Source organism: Equus asinus, chromosome 30 (genome assembly GCF_041296235.1).
Source record: "Equus asinus isolate D_3611 breed Donkey chromosome 30, EquAss-T2T_v2, whole genome shotgun sequence".
In the NCBI taxonomy this organism is placed as follows: Eukaryota; Metazoa; Chordata; class Mammalia; order Perissodactyla; family Equidae; genus Equus; species Equus asinus.
In genome coordinates, this window is record NC_091819.1 from 22,328,691 (window position 1) to 22,348,830 (window position 20,140).

Below are 20,140 nucleotides of genomic sequence, written 5' to 3' on the forward strand. Positions count from 1 at the left end.
CTAAACATGAGACCCAAAACTGTAAAACTCCCAGAAGAAAACATAGGGAAATGCTTCACGTCATTGGATTTGCAATGAGTTCTTGGATATAACACTGAAAGCACACGCAACAAAAGCAAAAGCAGACAATGGGACTATATCAAACTTCAAAACTTTTGTGGATCAAAGAACACAATCAACAGATTAAAAAGCAACCTACGAAATACGAGAAAATATTTCCAAGTCACATATCTGATAAGGGGTTAAAAACCCAGAATATAGGGTCTGGCCCGATGGCGCAGTGGTTAAGTTCACACGTTCCGCTTTGGTGGCCCAGGGTTCACCAGTTCGGATCCCGGGTACGGACATGGCACTCCTTGGAAAGCCAAGCTGTGGCAGGCATCCCACACATAAAGCAGAGGAAGATGGGCATGGATGTTAGCTCAGGGCCAGGCTTCCTCAGCAAAAAGAAGAGGACTGGCAGTAGTTAGCTCAGGGTCTTCCTCAAAAAAAAAAAAAAAAAATTAAAAAAAAATCCAGAATATATAAAAAAACTCTTACAACTCAACAACAATCAAATAACCCAATTAAAAAATACACAAAAGACTTGAATAGACATTTCTCCAGAGAAGATACACAAATGGCCAACAAGCATACGAAAAGATGTTCAACATCACTAATTATAAGAGAAATGCAAATCAAAACCATAATGAGATATCACCTCACACTATTAAAAAAAAACCTAGAAAATAACAGGCATTGGCGAGGATGTGGAGAAACTGGAACCATTGTTCTCTGTTGGTAGGATTGTAAAATGGTGCAACTACTATGAAAAACAATATGGTGGTTCCTCAAAAAATTAAAAATAAATCCAGCAATCTCACTTCTGGGTGCACACCCGAAAGAACTGAAGTAGGACCTTGAAGAGATAGTTGCACACTCACGTTCATAGCAGTATTATTCACAATAACTGACAGGTGGAAGCAACCCAAATGTCTGCTGATGGATAAATATATAGACAAAATGTGGTATGTACCTACAGTGGAATATTATTCAGCCTTAAAAAGGAAGGAAATCCAGTCACATGTAACAACATGGTAGAAACATGAGGACATTATGCTAAGTGAAATAAGCCAGTCACAAAAAGACAAATATTGGTAGATTCCACTTATATGAGGTGTCTAAAGTAGTCAAATTTATAAAAACAGAAAGTAGAATGGTGGTTTCCAGGGACTAGGGGGAGGGAGAAACGGAGAGATGCTGTTTAACGGATATAGAGTTTCAGTTTTGCAAGACAAATGTTCTGGAGATCTGTTTCACAACGACGTGAATACACTTACTATTGAACCGTACACTTAAAAAGGGTTAAGATGGTAAATTTTATGTTGTGTGTTTTTACTACAATCTTTTTAAAAAGGCTTTAAGACCCAGCCAGAAAAAAAATTTACTATCTTACCTATTTTAAGTGTACAATTCAGTGTGTTTGTGTTTTTTACATTGCTTTAAAAATGTTAAAAAAAAAAAAAACACGCATTCTCAGTGTGGAGGCCTTACAAAAACAGGCGAGGCTAGACTTGGCCCATGGAACACAGTCTGCTGATCCTCGTGCTAGACCAATATACAAAAGACCCAGATTTGGTGAGATGGAAAGACTTCCCTCCAGGACACAGGAAAGTCATCACACACATGAGACAGTAGCGTGGTTGTTGAGACTGGCGCCTCTGTCAGACTTCTAGCCCTGCCACGCACCCGCTCTATGATCGCAGACGAGTTACTTACCCTCTCCATCCTCAGTTAGCACATCAGTAAACTTGGGGTGATAAGTGAACTCCCTTGTCCAGTTGTCATGAGGATTAAATGAGATAACACATGGAAAGCATTTGGCGTAGTGCTGGGCGCGTAGGAAGATCATAGTAAATGTTGGCCTCTATGCATGCTAGGAATAAAGGAATTCGGAGAAAGACATCCAGTTAACTACACTGCCAAAGTTGGAACTGTTGGAATTCCAAGACGAGGCAGTGGTCAAAAGTTTTTGCTCAGCCTGAAAAGTCTCTGGAAGTGTGTGGCTATAACAGCTGACTGCAAGTTGCATGGTCCCATCACCGTGGGGCTCCTGTGGGGAAAGCCAGGCCCCTCCAGCAGACTGATGGTGCTGTTTGAACCCTGCCAATTCGGCTCCCGGCTTCCCCTGCCCCTTGACCTCAAGCTTTAATGTAGGGAGAGGCTGCCTCTGCCAGATAGGGGTTCCCCTTCAGGTAGGAGAAGTGGGGGTGACCAGATGGTTGGAGGGGTAGTGATGAGTAGAGTCACAAGAAAGAGAGCCTGTGGCCAGATGGGTGGGGCCAAAGCCTCATAGGCCAAGCCGTCCACGCACACCTTGCTGAGGGCAGCTCTTCTTTGCTCTAGTGGGTGTGACAGTTGGCAACGCGCCTAAGAACTGTGCACACCCTGGCTCCTTAGCAGGCATCAGAGAAATTAAGGATAGGGATGGGGATTCTGACAGCTGCCCCTCAACAGTGGATTTAAAAACGGCCTCCTAACTCCCAACCCTTCCCCACGTCTGCCATTGGAGTGACGCTCCCCCAGCAGCATTCACTGAAGGCCCACTGTGTGCAAAGGCCTGTGGGAATCAGTGGAAGGTTAAATGGAAAACTGAAGACAGGTTTCCACCTTGGCCGTGGAGGCCTCCTTTTGATCCACAGCACAAGCCAGCGAGGGAGGAAGTCACGAGGACGCATTGGCTCCAGACTGGCCCATGAGTGCTTCCGAAGCAAAGAGGATGGAGCCTGGATGTGGTCATCCTGCACCGCCACCAGCAGCAATTCCTCAGGGCTCACTGACTTGAAGGGCACTGGCAGGCCAGGTGGTGGGCAGGGATCCATTTGGTTTTAGCGGAAAAACAACCACAGATCCTATTTCAAGGCTTTGAGTCTCTCCACCCCCTCATTCCAGTCTTTTCTAAATAGCTGCAAGAACTGGAGCCCCCTAGAGGGGAAGTGGCCACAGGCCCCCACAGTGCCCCGCAGGAATCTCGCCAAGCCCCCCACCCAGCTCCTGCTGTCTGTGCCAAGGGGGCAGCCCTGGCTTTCCTCGGTGCAGGGAGACGGAGGAATCTGAGAGAGTCTCCAGGCCCAGTGAGGACCAAGCCTGGGTGACTCTGACACCAAGGACAAAACCTGCAAGATCCATGCTGGGAATTCAACCAAGAAGAAGAAAAAGAACAAACAAGATCAATTTTCCACCCACAAGAACCAGAATTTTTGTAAGCCAAAGCCACCAACGTCCAGAGACATCTTTATCCTGTGCAGGTCCTGCTCAGGAGCCCTCTTCTTTTCTCCTTTCTGGCCAAAAGAGAGAAGCCCCTGTCCAGTCCCACGGAAACCCCTCTGAGGCATCAGTAACAAATGATTTATGAATTCCCTCTCCCAGCGGGGGTTAGTTTCAAAACTCGGCGTGGGTTAGGGAGTTAGGGTGGGAAGAACCTTTAAGACTGACAGGTCTTAAGAGACTAAAAGTCACAAACCTCTCAGATAATGCCCTCTCCAGCCATGGGCGCTGGGTCCGAAGAGTGGGGAAGGGAGGCACGTTCAGACTGGGGACCATGCCTGAGACCGAAAGTGTCACCTGCACTTTTAATTGCAGGCTCCCTACCACCCTCGGGTTACTTGTTCCACCAGTAGTGGCATCACAAGCAGCCATTCGGTTGCCACCTGCTGCCATACTGACCCGGGGGTCCTCAGGGCTTTATCCAAAGCTAGGTTCAGGCATCAAAGCTCCCATGGCTGGAGCCACCACAGGCACTCCCAGTTCAGCAGAAGGCAGCCAAAGCTAATAGAGGAAGACGTATTTTAGAGGCCACGCCCCAAAGCTGGCTCCCTTTAACTACAGATCCAGCTCCAACCCAGGCCAAGACAAAAATTTGCATTATTTTGCATTTTAAGCAATTGACTCTTCTTGCAAAGACGACTGATTGATGAGTAGCAATTAACAACGAAGTCGTCAGTTGTAAATTGCCAATAATTGCCGTCATTTCAACGGTGGGTTTTTTTCTTCTTCATTTTCTTCTCTCTGCTCTCCGTCTCTGTTTTTAAATCAACATATATTGATTGACCTTCTTTAGAGAAGATGTGGGCTAGGAGCCCTGGGGCATCAAAAGATACACCAGCCAAGTGTTTGCATCTGAGATATTCGTAGGCTGGCTAGGGTAGTAAAATGGTACCACAGGAAAAAACCACACACGTCATAAGAGCAATAGTGATGAACGCCGGCTTTGCAAAGGCGAAAGTTACTTTGGACGTTCAGGGAGTTTGGTTTTAAGTTGCTTGAAGATTAGAAACTATTTCTATTTCCAATGAGGTGCTTTCCTTTACATCAGTGGTTTCCAAACTTGAAGTCTATGAATTTGTCACAAGTTCAATGAAAAGAGTGTTCTATGGCCAGAAACATTCAGGAGACACGCAGGTTTCTTTTTTTTTTAATTGAGATGTGAAGGACATATAACACTGTGTGAGTTCAAAGTATACAACGTGGGCAGGTGTCTTTATTGTAGAGGCTTCAAGAGCCGAAGGGCACTAGGAATCAGTTCAAGACAGTGTATGCAGCAGGTCCCAGATTTGACCTTGATTTGTCCTTCCTCCACGCCCCTTTTCCCACAACCAATATGCGTTAGCATCTTTCTAGACACTGCGACTCCAGAGAGAAATGTTCTAATTCTGCTGAGAAGGCGAAAAAAGAGAGCACTCAAGCCCCATTCTCTTCAGGAAGCTTCTCCCAAAAGTGCAGCCCATACTGATCCCTCTTCCCTCACATCTCCAAAAGCACTTTGGTGTCACTGATTTAGAACCCGACCTTCGTCTGTCTCCTGTCCTTATCTCACACTACCCAGCTTGTGCAGAACATACAGCAAGTGCTCACTAATGACGAATTACCTGGTTCTCAAATATGCTCCAACGTCGTGGATAAGAGCAGACCCTGGACTCAGGAGGCCAGAGTTCAAATACTGGCTCTGGCTTATTGACTGTGTGACCTTGGGAAAGTTACTTAACCTCTCTAGACTTTCCTTTCTTCAGCTGTATCTCACAAGGTTGCTGTGAGCATTAAACCAAAGTGCCCAGCATATAGTTGAATTTAATAGATGTTAGCTATTTGTATTACTAGTCCTAAATTTGTTGTACACTTAGTGAAGGAGAGAGCATGGCCAGTGCATGGAGAGCCAGAGTTCAAGGGCAGCCCATAACGCTGGCCCAAAACACAGGGATGTTGTTTGTTTATCTCTTCTACGATCTCGATGTACTTTAAAATCTCAACTTATCAGTTTTCACAGGAGTTCCTTGACATAGGTTGGAATCCAATATAATCACCCTAGGGAGGGGTTAATGACCTGCTCAAGGTTACTTGCCAGGGTCAGCCACAGGCTGAAAATAGCAATTGGCTCCACGGTCACCTCTTTGTCTCGGTGGCTTCCTCCCCCTGTGGTTTTGGCAAGGATGACACACCCAGGAGTGAGGCAGCCACTGGAGTGAAGGTCAGAGAACAGCATCCGTGCTTACACAGCCTCAGGGATGCTTTTGTTCCTTCGTCCTCCCACAAGCAGGCTGATGCATCCAGCAGCCTCCTGTCCCTCTCTAAGCACCCAGAATAGCATTCCCTGACCTCCATTCACCAGGCTATGCCGGTGAGAGGCAGAGAGGATGCACTGGGGATGCCAGGTGGAAGGGCTTGCGAGCGCCAGGCGGCTCCCTGACCTCAGACCTTTCAGCATCACACATGCTTCTCGTCACCTTGGCTGCCTTCTGCCATCGCTGCAGTCACACCGGCTCCTCAGAAGGAACCCGCAATTCCCTTGCTGCTTCCATAAGCAGGAAAAGTTCTCTGCAGCCAGTCCCCGGCTCAAGCATCCAGGCACCGAGCTGGCAACATCCTTATTTACGACTGCAAAAGCGGTCAAGCACAGAATAAAGCAGAAGAGAAAACCATGTAACAAAGTCGCTGAGAAACCTCATCCTGGGTTTGTGTGTGTGTGTGTGTGTGTGTTCTCAAACTCCTCTCTGCCCTGGCTCTCCGGTTACTCAGAGCTCCTTGCTTTTACAGTTACAACACTTAATAATTTACAGTGACATACTGCATTCGGAGTCTCCCGTGACCACCCAAATTGTTACCACCCGGGGAGTTTACTGCCTGAGTCATTCGAACAGAACAGGCAAAGGAGCCATAAGTTGACCGGTTAGGGACAGTGACCAAAGTTGGGGCTCCCGACCTCACCAAGAGTTGGGAGAAGTGGTCTGAGGAGGTGACAGAGGACGATGGAAGAATCTAGTTTGCCTTACTCCCGGCGGGTAGTGATATGGAAGCAGGTGGGAGGCACGACAGGAAAGTGAGAAAGTAGAAACAATGAATTCCTGACCCAGCTGTCGGGCAACCTCTCTTGTCACAACACATACCTGGAGTGACTACTGATAACCTGAATGTTCTGCTCGTGGCGAGAAGCATGTGTAAAGAGATCCGATCATAGCGGAGTCTAGCCTAGACTGAGCTGCAAGCACTGGGGGTTCTGTTCTTGACCACCCACATATGATCTCGGGGGCCACTAGCCAGTTATTTCCTTCATACAAACCTTTTGTTCAGGATTTCTGCTTGTTAGGCTTTATCTCTGTTCTTTATTGCTCTTTTTTTGAAATTATTTTTTTGAAGATTAGCCCTGAGCTAACATCTGCTGCCAATCCTCCTCTTTTTGCTGAGGAAGACTGGCCCTGAGCTAACATCCGTGCCCACCTCCCTCTCCTTTATATGTGGGACGCCTACCACAGCATGGCTTGCCAAGCAGTGCGTAGGTCCACACCCGGGACCTGAACTGGCAAACCCTGGGCCACCAAAGCAGAACATGCGCACTTAACCACTGTGCCACCAGGCTGGCCCCCTTTATTGCTCTTTATAGAGCATACCAAGATATATCTTCCTCTGGGTCTCTGCCCTTTAATAGTTTACAAAATATGGCAGAATAGATAAGACATGTTCCCAGTGCAGCTTTGGAGAGGGAATGTGCCGGAATGCTGTTCTGGAAACATTTTCTCAAAGATAGGTATGCCTACGAGAGTGTTCCAAAATCTCATTTTTAACACTGATAGTTAATATTCATATCAAATAGTAAAAGCTGTTTATTTGCATTTTAGATGCATTCCAAATACCTTCCCATATTCCTTATTTCAGCCAGTTATAGATACCATCAATATAAAACACATTTTTATTTTTGTGTATCACCAAGAAAGAAAAAACTTCGTTGATTGTACAACGCACCCTAATTTCAGAGATATCAAAATGAGAAAAAAATGTGCATCTTGGAATTGATACAATATTGCACTTAAAGGAATCTTATTTTCCTCAGGTTCTTGCCATAAGTTGGAGGACAGCACCTGACCCTCTCTGCAAGGCTGATGTGAGGCCAGCCTGCTCTGTAGCTGATGTCATAGGAGAAAAACCAGGAGAAAGGAAAGGAAGAGAGAAAGATAGATGCACTGTTTATATGGATGAGGAACCATATGGATGAATGTGTCTAGTCATCCCACCTCTGCTTCCCGGGTCTGCCAAACAATTGAGCTCAGTATTAACGGAAAGGGAGCTGGGGAGGCAGAAGGGAGGTGCCTTCTAGATCTGTTTTGTTCAAAAAGAGCGTTGCCTACACCTGTGGGCTGTGCCGCGGGATTGGTTCCGGAAGTAGAGCTGGATGAAGACTTTATGGGGAGGGCATTGGACCTGAGCTTGAAGGTAACAGCATCTCAGAACTGAACTTGCAGGAAGACATGAAAACCCGCAGCATGACCGGGTGGTGGGGCCGCCTCTTTAGTGCGAGCACACGGAGGGTGACAAAGCTGGAGAGAGACGTAGGCGGCAGACTTCGAGGTGGTACACCAATTGTTCCGGATTTTGGATCTTCTTAGGCTGGCAGTGGGCCACCATAAGGTTTTTGAGCTTGGGAAAAATTGATGTAAAACAACATTTCAAGGGGGAAGAAAAACAGCTTTTCAGAAAAAAAAGTCCCCAACTGAATTCCAAGAAGATAAGTTGGCAGTTCTGTGTATGGTGAACTCAGTGGGAAGAGGTAAAAGTTGAAAAGACTAATGAAAATAAAAACTAACATTTACTGAGTGCACTACTGACAGAAACAGGAAATGAAAAGAAAGAGCTGTTGGAGACAGCAGTAGCAGAGGCCACCGACTTGAGGGAGGAAGTTGAGGTAGAAGAATTAGCCATAAGTGGGTGGAGACCCCGAAACAAAGCCCGAGAGAAAGGATAGAGCGTCAGATTTGGGAATCGTTTCCATCGAGGGGAAGGTTCAGTCGAGGGATTCTGAAGTCCTGGGAAAAGATGAGATTTCGAGAGGAGGAACTTTAGGGCCCCACTCAAGAAACTGTTTTTTAAATTACAAAATATTTGAAATACACAGAGTAATACAGAGACAATATAATAAACACCCTGTACCTACCACCCAGATATTCAAATATCACTCTTTCGATCTATTTGCTTCAGACTCTATTTTTACATTTTTTCCTAAAGAAAAAACAAACATTACAGGTACAGCTGAGGTCATCCCCATTCCCTTCTCTCCTTCCCTGGAGATAAGCACTATTCTCCTATTGCTTTGTGGCCTAACTATTTCTGTATTCTTATGACATAGATAGAAAGAGTCAAAAGCACTACATTAGGTGTGTTAAATTGTTTATCTACGTGGCATAATAACATACATAGCCTTTTGCAATTTTATTTTGCAATTTATTTCACTCAATATTTATATTGTTTTGGAAATTCATTCTTAATTATATATGTATATATATGAAATAAATTCCTTTTAACTTCTATGTAGTAGGCCGCTATAGGAATATGCCATGGATTATGTCTCCAGTTTTAGCTATCAGAAACAACGCTGCAATGGACATCCAGGTATGTGTTCCAAGCACACATTGCACACTTGCCCAAGAGTTTCTGAGGGGTATATATTCAGACGTGGAATCCCGGTGGTAGGACAGACACGTTTCTAACAGACATTGTCAAATTGCTTTCTAAGTATATATTTTAAACTCTACATCTCCACCAGTACTTGACATCGCCAGACTTTCCGATTTTTGCTAATCTTACAGATATAAATTGGTATCTTGTTTTCTAATTTGCATTTTCCTGATCCCCAGTGAGTGTAGACATTGGTCATTCAAGTTTCTCTTTCGGGGAATGGAATTGCTTGTTCTAATCTATGCCATTTTTTTTTCCTCTGGAGTTGACTTTTTGTAAAGTGATTTATAGGAGGTCTTTATATTATTTTAGATAGGAATCCTTTGCTAGTTGCATGTGTTCTAAATATCTTCTCCCAGTCTATGGCTTGTCTTTTGACGCTATTCATAGTGTCTTTAATTTTTTTTATTATAAAAATATTCAACCAACCACAAAAGTTGAGAACAGTATAGCGAAACCACATTATCCATTGCCCAGACTCAACTATTAACAAGGTTTTGTCTTACTTGCTTTATCTCTGTCTTTTCTTTCTTATATTTCTGCTAATGGATTTTAAAGCAAATCTCAGACTCTACGTCATTCTACTCCTGCATACTTCAGTAAGCATCTATACAACTATGGACATTTTCTTATGTAGTCATCATGCCATGATAACACCTATCAAAATTAACAAATATTCCTTCATATCACCTAATGTATGGTGATTTTGGATACATGGAAGTTTTTAATTGGGTCTCCATTTTTCTACTGCAAAACGTAGCTGTACTATTGCCTGGCCTGGATCATGATAGCTGTCCTTCCTCTGTGAGGACCACCCAAGGGTGATTCCATTTCTGACCCATCAACAGGTCCTTGAGGAAGTGGACAGTCCTGTCTCCACCTGGGAGGAACAGCACAGGCTGGAGACAGGGAAGCAGCAGGCAGACCATCCGCTCTGAGGTTGATGGCTACTTTCTAACAGAAGAGTCAGAGAGATAGTGACTCAAGTGGGCACAGGCTTTGTCAGCAGCTGCCAGAGGTACAGACTGAAGCGAGCATCTCATGGGAGGCCAGGGCGAGTTCACACAGCAAACTCCTCATGTCCCTTAGGGAAGAGGGGAGCCAGAGACACTCGATTAGAGTCAGGATGGTTTGGGGGATGGGCTGGGGTTAATTCCTCTGCCGTGTTCTCAGAATGAGGAAAACAGATGTTTACTGGGGAAAAGAGAAGGCTTGAAGACAAATACAAGATAGGGCTTCTCAAATTTGTGTGTTCTATGAATCCCTCTACTCAGGGAAAACGAGTCTGTGGATTTCTCCCTATACTGCTTAACATGGTGAAAGACCCCGAGTCACTGGAATTAATGGGAAGACTGGAGCAGCTCTGGATAAGACACGAGTGAGGTAATGTCTGGTTTTTGTTAAATATCCCAAATAGATTACTCACTCTTGCTAGATAAAAGGTAAAGACACTGTCATGTTATAAACAAAAATCCTGCTGAAAACAGGGTCCCCGGTGGTCCCTGGACTGGGGACCCTCCGTGCTGTCTCCAAGACCAATGGCTCTGGGGTCACAGGTAAACCTGTCCCAACAAGGAAACCAGTCAGCTCTGTGACCTTGGAGAACTCCCTCTCACTAGGACCCCAGACCACCAGTGAGAGCGGGGATGCTCGCGTTAGAGGAAGCCAGGAAGAAGGTCCACGTGGAAGGTCCCTCTCTGTGTCTTCAGGAGAAGAGCCAGCCTGGCGTAGCCAGAGAGTCGGGCCCAAAAGGCTCCACTCAGCTCCTCTTACCCTCTGGGCCTTTGATTCCGTGCCTGGAGCAACTCCTTCCTTTAAAGCACTTTACAGTTTGCAAAGAACTTTCCCACGCCTTGTTTCAATTGATCCTCACAAGAACCTTGCAAGATAAGCAGATTATAGTGAGGCTCAGATTGATTAAGTGAACAGGCAGGGCCTCCAACCAGGAACGCGGACGCCAAGCTCATGGTTTGTTTCTCTCCACCCTCTAGAGGGTTGGATAAAGGTTCCTAGGCAGTTTTTATCTTGACCCTACAGTCTAGGTTTCAGAAGCCTGGGAGAGGCAGAGAAGGAGCCAGGGACTCGCTTACTGGTTCCTGGGGTTCAGCCCTGGCACTCTTTCACATCAATGCACCCCCGCGCCACCCTCCAGGCAGGGCACCCTCTCTCTTGCCCTCATCCAAGGCCGTGGGCTGCAGTGCAGAGAACAGACCGGCTCTTGGAGCCCACAGCTGCCCAGTGCTGGCCTCGGTGGCAGAGCTTCTGTTCTGCAAAGAGACTAATGGAGTGCCAGGGAAGTGAACCGATTTCCCCAAGGATTCCTGCTCCAGCCAAGTCGTCCCACGCTCTCTCTGGCTCTCTGCGGTAGGGTCCTTGAAATTTCATTTCACAACTTCCTGGCAGATAGCGGGGCAGCGGATGGTAATCCCGTTAGTGTTGGCCAGGCTCCCAAACAGGCCGAGTACAGCTCGCTCAGCCGCAGACATCCTCCTCCCCCACACTGTTGCCAGGCCGGCTGGCCTGTAATCTTGGTGGCAAGCTCTGAAACCTTGCCAAAAAGTCTCTCTGGGACATGCGAAGGCAGCTCTTGATAGTGAGCAAACAGCAAGGCTGACGCTCTCCCTGCACTGCTACCCCCGAGTCTGGCCTCTCCCCTCTGTCAAAGGATGCGAACCCTCCTCACCCACCTCCATCGACAGGCTCATGCTCTGTGCAGGGCCTGCTCCCAGAAGCCCTGAGACACTGACAGGCTCCCAGGAGCTGGAAGATCAGCCCCTCCAAGGCCTGGAGGAACCCGGTCTGTGCTGCAGAATGTTCATGCTCAACCCATCAGATCACACCGTCAGTGAAACGTTCCCTCTAAGGAGCTCACTATGCTTCTTGGTGCTCTTAGGTCCTCCTTGTGAGGAAATCACCAGCCTCCTAAGGGGTCACAAGGCTTTAGTAATCAGGAACTAAATAGCAGAGAGATACGGTGAGTCACGTGGAGGCAAAACAGTAGCACAGCAGTACTTGCTGTTATTAAAGTCAGACCTGCTGTGTGAAAGTCAGCCTTCTCCACCGTCTCTCAGCTTTCCGTGCTATTGGCCAGGGGGTGGGAGAAGGTAGAGAGAAAAATCACGATTACCCTGTGTGTTGTACTTTACCGTTTGCAATGTATTTTTTGAATATAAACACGTTTTAAATATGTTATTTCTCTCAATTGTCAGAATAAAACTGTGTCTGGTTCATAGTAGCTTCCAGTGTTGGTTTCTCTTCCTTTCTCCCCATTAGGTTGAAAGGGAAGATATTATCGTCTCCACTTTACAAAGGAACAAACCAAGGCCGTAACACTCAAGATTCAAAACATATATTGCAGTGGACCCTACACTCAAATATAGCTTTCCCGGCTGCCATGTCCAGAGGCCAGAATCCTGGGGTTTATACACGACCCCTTCCTTCCTCTTAAGTCCTTCACCCAACTAGTCCTGTGGACGCTACAGCTTCTAAAATATCTCAAATGTGTACCATCCTCACTATTCCTGGCACAGTTCAAAGCACTGTAAATCTGCTAACTAATCTAATCCTCATAAAACACTAAGGTGATCATTATTCTCACTCTACAGACGAAGAAACTGATGCACGCAGCAGTTACATGATTCACCCAGTCACACGGCTTGCAAGCGGCAGAGCAGGAATCCGAGCCCGGGCCCTTGACTTCTGTGTCCCATCAGCTCTCACTTTGTTGTCGGTGCCTGCCTATCTCAGACATTAGTCAGTAAGCCCTTGAAGGCAAGAACTGTCTTTTTATCCTCATTCCTGAGCCCTAAGCACCATGTCTAGGACACAGTGTATGCTCAATAACTATCTACTGAATAAAGGCACGGGTAACTGGAGGGGGGAGAAGCCAGAGGAAGGCCATGCTGTTTAAACCTCTCAGACCTCAAACTGGTCATGAATTTTTTCCTCTGCTTTTACTCAAGATATTAAACAGCCACGAAACAGATCATTGATTCCAACCTACTCCATCCTCTGATGGACTTTGAGCAACCAGCCCTCCCAAAGGCAGTCCTAGCTCCGAGGACCTGAGATAGAGCTCCCGGGTAACTGGCCTGAGGTGTGACTTCAGTCTCCCAGGTTCCCCACAAAAACTGGACATCTGACCCGCAGCTTCGAAGCTGATGTGCTGAGGTGGAATCAAATAGTGAGGACTTCCCAGAACATCCGAGTGAATCAGCTGCTCAAGTTGGGACAGAGCCAGAACATGCGCCCACAAAGGGTGGCAAGTTGCAAATTGAGGTCTAATAGGAGCCATCTGGTCTGGAGAAATGGCCAACGGGAGGGATGGGGGCCTGGAAACGGCCCAGAGAGCTAACTTATCTGGGGGTAAATGATGAGTCAGCTCTGCCCAGAAATGAAAGTGTTTAATGAAGTCCTTTGCAAGAGGCCCCACAGAATCTCTTCTTGGGGTAGCCAGAGTTGGGTAATGCCATCTAAAGGTTAGCCTTGGCTTCTGAGTTTTAAAATGCCTGGTCCCCAGGGTAGCATGGACATGGGTGAGCATGGAGATGGGTGTGGCAAACCTCCACTGCTGTCTTGGGGGCAGCATGAGGTGCAGAAAACCATTTCACAGCCAGACAGATGCGCCAGGCAAGATGTGACAGAAGTGCTGGGCTGGCCGGGGGCCAGAATTGTCCCCCTAGAATTGAGAGCTTAGCCTTCGTCCTGGAGGGCAACTTTCTTCTGTATCTTCTTCTCTCAGCTGTAGTCACTGTTGCCTGTAAAAAAGCAAAAAGCAAACCAATTACCAGGTCTAATTATCTCCCTTCAGCCTCTTCCTGGCAGCAGCTGCCGAGGCTCTTGCCAAAACGCCGCTTCACCAACACCCTGACACAGAAGCCCCAAGTCAGCGAGGGGGAGGTTCGGCTGGCCCCAGCAGCTGTGAGGCTTCCCAACACCCAGACAGGGCACAGGAGCACCACGTCGGCAGCTTCCAAGCGGTTCTCTCCCATGAGCCCCCTTGGCCTCCACATCTGGACAGATGGCCACCTGGAATTGCACCAGAAAATGACACAATGGCAATCAACAGCCACTTGCCCTAACTGCCACCCCCATCCCAGGAAGTGAGGAGGCCTTTGAAGGCCTGTCTCTGCTTGTAGAGGGAGCTCCAAGGTCAGGGTGAGCTCCGCGGCCACATCTGTCTGGGCTTGCTTAGAGAGGAGCCAGGGCCTCCCAGAGGAGCGGAGCTGGGAGATGGGCTGGGGGCTCTCAAGGGGACACTGGGAAGCTCTCTGGGCACCCGCAATTCCTGCACTCCCAAAGTCGTTGTCCTACCCCTGTCTACGAGTGAGCCTCAGACCTATTGCTCTCTTCCTGCCTAGGACAAGAGGCTGCTCCCTCCTGAAGGAGGTCCCGAGCTGCTGAGGCTCTCTCTGGACTTGCACAATAGTGAGTCAGCTTCCAGATCCCCAGTAGCCTCAGGGGCCTGGACTCAAGTGAGCCAGGAGTGGGGGAAACCAGGCGGCCATCTCCTCTGCCTCCAACCTTGCAGCCCCAGGGGAAGAAGGACCAGGTGTGTTCGCCGGGCAGTTATGAAACCTGAGAAGCTGGAGTGGCTTTGGGCTGGTGCTTAGAGAACAGGCGGGTATTGTGTGGTTGGGCACAGAGAGGGTATAGAATACCCATCAGTTCACGCACAAACACGATGCCAGCCTGCGCAGAGGGAGGGAGGGCCTTCCAGGAGACTGCTGCTTTCAAACTGGAATGGAAAAAGGAAGGTCGCCCCTATGAGGGTGCTGGTGACCCACACCCAGAAGAAAGGAGGCCCTGGAGCCAAGATGGATGTTTCCCAGCCCTCACCCCTATCATATGACAGTTCCACAGACCTCAACTCACATGCCTGAGACAACATCTCTGGGATACAGAAATTCCATTGGTCAGTGATGAAAGAAGAATGTTTTCCTGAACAGTTTGGTGGGGGTTAGTTTCTCCAAGCGTCGTCATGCTGGTCATCAGCAAATATTTACTGAGCAGGACTGTCAGCATGGTCCTGTCTGAGGTATTTGGTTACAAGGGTCAGGGCCTGCCCTCCCGGCCCCATATCCTGAAGACAGACCAGAACAGGTCGCAAAGCTTAGCAGGAGCTTGAGCAACCAGACACGCCCAGCTGAGACACAGAACACCTTATCTTTGTCCTGAAAACAAAAGCTTTGCATGTTTTACTATTTTTCCCTTTCACAGTGCCTGGAAGGCTGGAGAAGGTGAGAAGGGGACAAGAGCAAAGGAGAGAAACTGGGTGAGAGCACAATGACGCATGGAGAGAGTGACAATGGAGCGAGAGGCTGGTAGAGCTGGGGGACCACGGCTCCCAGAGCTGACTGGGGAAGGAGACAGGGCAGGCACCTCATCAGTCATTCTTTCCCCACCTGTCCTGCCACATTCACCCAGTGCGTTCAGCTGTTTCAGCTTGGTAGGTCTCCCTTTCTCCCTTCACTTACTGCCATGAAGGCTGTGGTTATCAGTGTCCTGGTTCCTGCAGCCCCGGTGGCCACACGAAGCTCCGAGGCCAGTCCCCTCACCCTGTGGCCTCTAGAAGGAATAAAGTCAAGATGGGGTGGGAGGACCTTCCTCACCATGTTTCTAGTCGTCACCACCCACTCCAATGCCCTCTTTCCCAGCCAGTCATTCTAGGCCTCTCTGCCACTAAGATCACCATATTCCAGGTACCCCAATCTCCCCAGGGAAAGGGCTGCATCTGCTCCCTAAAAGCTTGTCTGTGTCTTTGCTCACGCCCTCACGTAGTATCCAAAAGCCCGACCATGCCGTCTGTCATACTCTGACCTTTATCTTCAAGATCCAGCTCCTCCGTGTGGCTTTTCCTGATTGATGCCCCCAATTAACCTATCCCTTCTCTGCTCAGCAGAATTTTGTGGCTTGATCGTAAACACCGCTTATTATAGCTAGTCGTGCATGCAGACATTGCCTTCTTCGTGCTATGTCCGCTCCCCCTCCCCTCACAAAACCAGGTGAGTGCCAGGTAGACGCTCAGGATGTGCTGATTGACTTGTTGGACTGAATAACAGAGGACACGACAGCTGTAATCAATCAGGAATCCACAGTCACCATTTCCCAGGCCACCGGGAGAGTTTCCACAGCAGAGCCTGCAGCTGAGCGGAGATGTCATCTGATTTATTAATTAACGCAAACGCCGTTCATCCAATGCTCTGGGGCATGGTTAAAAAAAATCCAGAACATTTAGAAAATGATAAAAATAACACTTATTAGCCTAGAAATAACTGACTTAGTCTCAGCCTTTTAGTCCCAGCATCGATCCCCTGTCGCCAGCCCCCAGCCCCTTGGTCTCCCCGACCCATGGGGTGTCTCCTTTTCCCACCTTCCCCACAGCGCTGCTTTGGTGATTACCAGAATTCCTGCCAGGGATTGCTAATTGGGTTAATGGAGTGACTGTGTAATTGTTCTCTCTCCCACCACACTGGCTGTTTTCCGACTACCTGCCTCTCATCTGTTCCAGGATCACTAATTTGCAACAACAACTTCCATTGTCGTCCACATCTGGGACTTTGGGGTTTTAAGTGAATCTCCCTAAGGCAGAGAAAAGAAGATAGTGCTATTTTGGTTTGTCTCATCTACAAAGGGGCCATTCTCTGGGGTTTATGGGCAGCGTGGGGCTGCCTGGGTGAAGGGGAAATCTGAGCAGTGATGGGACCCAGGCCAGAGAGCAGCGTGCTCAGGAGGAGGGAGGGGAGCAGGAGGGGCTAAAATTCTGACCTTCTCTTCCCAGCTACTTGGGTTTGCATTTCATTTTAATCAGTTTCAGATGAAACTGACAAGCTTGGAGCCTCGGAATGGGTGCCCGTGCCTTTGGCCTCTGGTCTCTCTTAGAGTAGAACAGGGAGCTGCCGGGTTGGGCAGCGTCTGACCTGGCCTGACCCAGCTTCCCCCAGGAGGCAGCATTGAGGGTGGCATGTCCCATCCCCAAGGCTCAATCAGAGCCTGTTCTCTCTCAACACCCTTGGAAAAAAACAAGGCTTTTTTCCTCTGTTGTTTTTTGAGGTGTGTTTATTCTGCTTAAATCTGTTTCAACTTAAAGGGGTCATTACCTGCCCAAAGTATGGAAATGTCAGCATTCTTGAGGTGGGGTGCAACCAGGACAGGGAGAGACAGCCTCCCGCTCTGAGATGCTCCTGGGGGTGTCTTTGTCGTGGGGGTGGCATGAGGGTGCTAATGGGCTTTGATCTCCCAGCCCCCTTCAGTGTGGGTCTGGGAGGGGCTCTGTTTCTTAGGGTGACTTCTATCTCTGCCTTTGCCCCTCCCTCCCCACCTCCCCAACCCCACTCCCATCCCCTAGCCTCAAGGTCATCCTTATTGTCTCTAGGCAGCTCCAGGGCTTCTGATCACAGGATCCGGGAGTGCCCAGCGTGGGTCCCAGGGGGTCAGCTCAGGGCTGTTCCCACGGACACACCAGGAAGAACTGTTCTGGGCACTTCATACAGTCCCACCTAATATTGTATTGTCTTTACCTCCTGAGCTCCTGCCCCCCGCCCCCCAAACATCTGGGAGGACACAGCATGCTTAGACCTGCTCCCATCCCCAGTGTGCTGTGCCTGTTGTGGTAGGTGCTCCATAAATGCTTATTTCTGCCTTCAGTTTCGATCTTTTGTAAACTCGCCTTACCCCTGCACCGTCCTCTGCTCTCGTTAGTGTGTATGCTGCCCGTGCACATCTTTGTTTTCACTGTAGCACTGTAGCGCACCGGTAGAGAGACTAGCTCGGAAGAGGAGCTTGATAAGTAATTAATGAATTAACTTGGATGGGAAGTTCCTGCCAATCAAATAAGAGCCAGGCTTTCTCTGGAAGGAAGTGTTGAGACTGAGCAAAAGGTAACCAAATGCACCAACACCTTCCCCAGCTAAGCTAGGGGCGTGTGCTCCGTGGGGGACTGGAAAGGCTGGAGTTGGCCCTCAGGGACACGTCTCCATGTGACTATCTGCACACCACTGCCCTCCACTGGACGCCAGGCCAAAGCTGCCCCAGACCTGCATGTATGTCAGGATGCCCTCAGGTCTCCTTCCCTCCCTACTCTGGACCCAACTACTGGGCAGACCGGTTTCTTGGTTGGCTTTTCTCACCAGCTTTGTTTCACCCTGACTGCTTTGCATTGAATCCATGAAACCTGGGAAGGTAGGAGAGGAACAGCGGCTTCTTTGACTCCTGGCACATAGTGGGTTCCATCAATACTTAATGCATGAAAATCAATGTAAGGACACACAGCTCCTGGCACGGCAGCAGTACTGTGGACCATTATTATGATTATTAACATGAGAATCCATTTAAGAACTTACACCTGTTCTTGGTCTAGAATAGCTATGGCGCTGACCATTTTTACCAGACAACTAAGGAAAACAAAGAGGGACAAAAAGCTTCAAGCAGAAGACTCCAGACACAGCTAGTCATTTCTCTATCTTAAAAACAACAACAAAACCTTCTTCCACTGAGGAAAGATAAAGGAAGGGGAGAATAAACACATGTGCTTCCAAATCTTGTGGATTTTTTTTGTCTGCAAAGATTACGTTTTCTGTCTTCAATTATAGGTATTTGTGAATTTGCCTTATTATCTCTGCCCCTGACCTCATTAGCTTATAAGCACTTGGCCCACTACAATGACTGGCCCTTAAAAGTTCTGCAACACATAATTATTGAATTCCTGGCAGTCAAATATAGTATGAGTGGCTAATAATTTGCCAATGCCAACAGTAAAATAAGTAAAAAAGGAGACATCGCACTTATTGCTTATAAATTGCTTCAATTTGCTGAGAAATTGTTTTCATCTCCCCAAATTGAATTCTGGGGTTAGCCCAGGGCCTGGCAGGCATTTGGATATATGAAGCTGAAGCTCAGGGAAGAAGTCTGGACTAAGCAGAAATCCAGGAGTCACACGGCATGGCGGTGGAAAGGAAAGTCTAGAGTACAGCCCAGGGAGAACTATAAAGGGTGAAACCAAAGGCTGGACCTCAAGACCCAAGCTGAAGGATCAGGGAGGGCAGAGCAGGCCAGGACAGAGTCAGAGCAGGAAAAGCCAGAGCGGTAGAAGGAGGAGCGAGGAAGAATGGGGTCAAAAAGCCAAGGGCCTGTGGAGTTTTAAGGACAAAGGGATGGCCAGTGGCCTCAAATGCAGCTGAATAATCTAGTCGAGAAAGGATGGAGAGCAGTCTGCTGGATTGGGCAATACGAAGGTGAGTAGTGACCTGTGAGAGCAGTTAGTGACCTTGTGAAAGCAACTTCAGCTGGGGGTGGATTGAGTGGAAGACGCTGGTGGGAATGTAATCGAACGTGAGGCAAGGACAGGAAAACAGTTACAGGAGGCAACCAACCCAGGGGAAAGAACAAAGGCCTTTGGTTTTGACCTTGTACCCAGGCTCTGCTCCACCAGTCCAGCTTCGCCATTGCCACTAGGTACATTTTCTAAAGGTCAAAATTAATCATAGCACTTCCTGTTGTGATTAACATCTGCTGGCTTGCCGCTTGCTGGACAATGGAGAGCAAAGTCCAGTGCCGATCTCCTAAGTAAAATTTCTTTCTCAGACTTGGCTTCTTTATTACCTATAAACGAGAGTGGCACAGGTCCATAATCCCTTATCTGAAATCCTTGGGGCCACATGCGTTTTGGAACTCACAGCTTGTTGGATTCCAAAAGGTAATACGATGTGCATGCCATATATTTCATAATACCACCCGCAGAGGCTGGGCTCCACCCTGTAATCAAACACACCAAGTGGGACAAATGAAGACTACAAACAACTTTACTAAAGGTCAGGTCAAGTTTTCCACCAAAGGAGTTGCCAAGATACTTTTGTTTATCAGATCTTTCAGAATTGTGATAAGGGCTTGTGGACCACCCTGGCAGGGTTGTTTTAATGCTCAAATGAGATATTAAAAATGAAGCCAAAGGATAGCCACAAAGGGTGCAGAGGCCCTGCTTTTCTTGACTGGGAATGAAAGGCATTTTTCTTTTTCGGATGCTGTGCATGTGTGAGCAATTTATAAAGGGTACCCTCTGCCAGCCTTTGGGAAGCCATGTTTCCACAGCTGGAAAGAATAAACTTGTAGCTGGGGACATTTGAATGATCTAGGGCAGTTCCTCTAACTTCTTCCTCATCTTGAT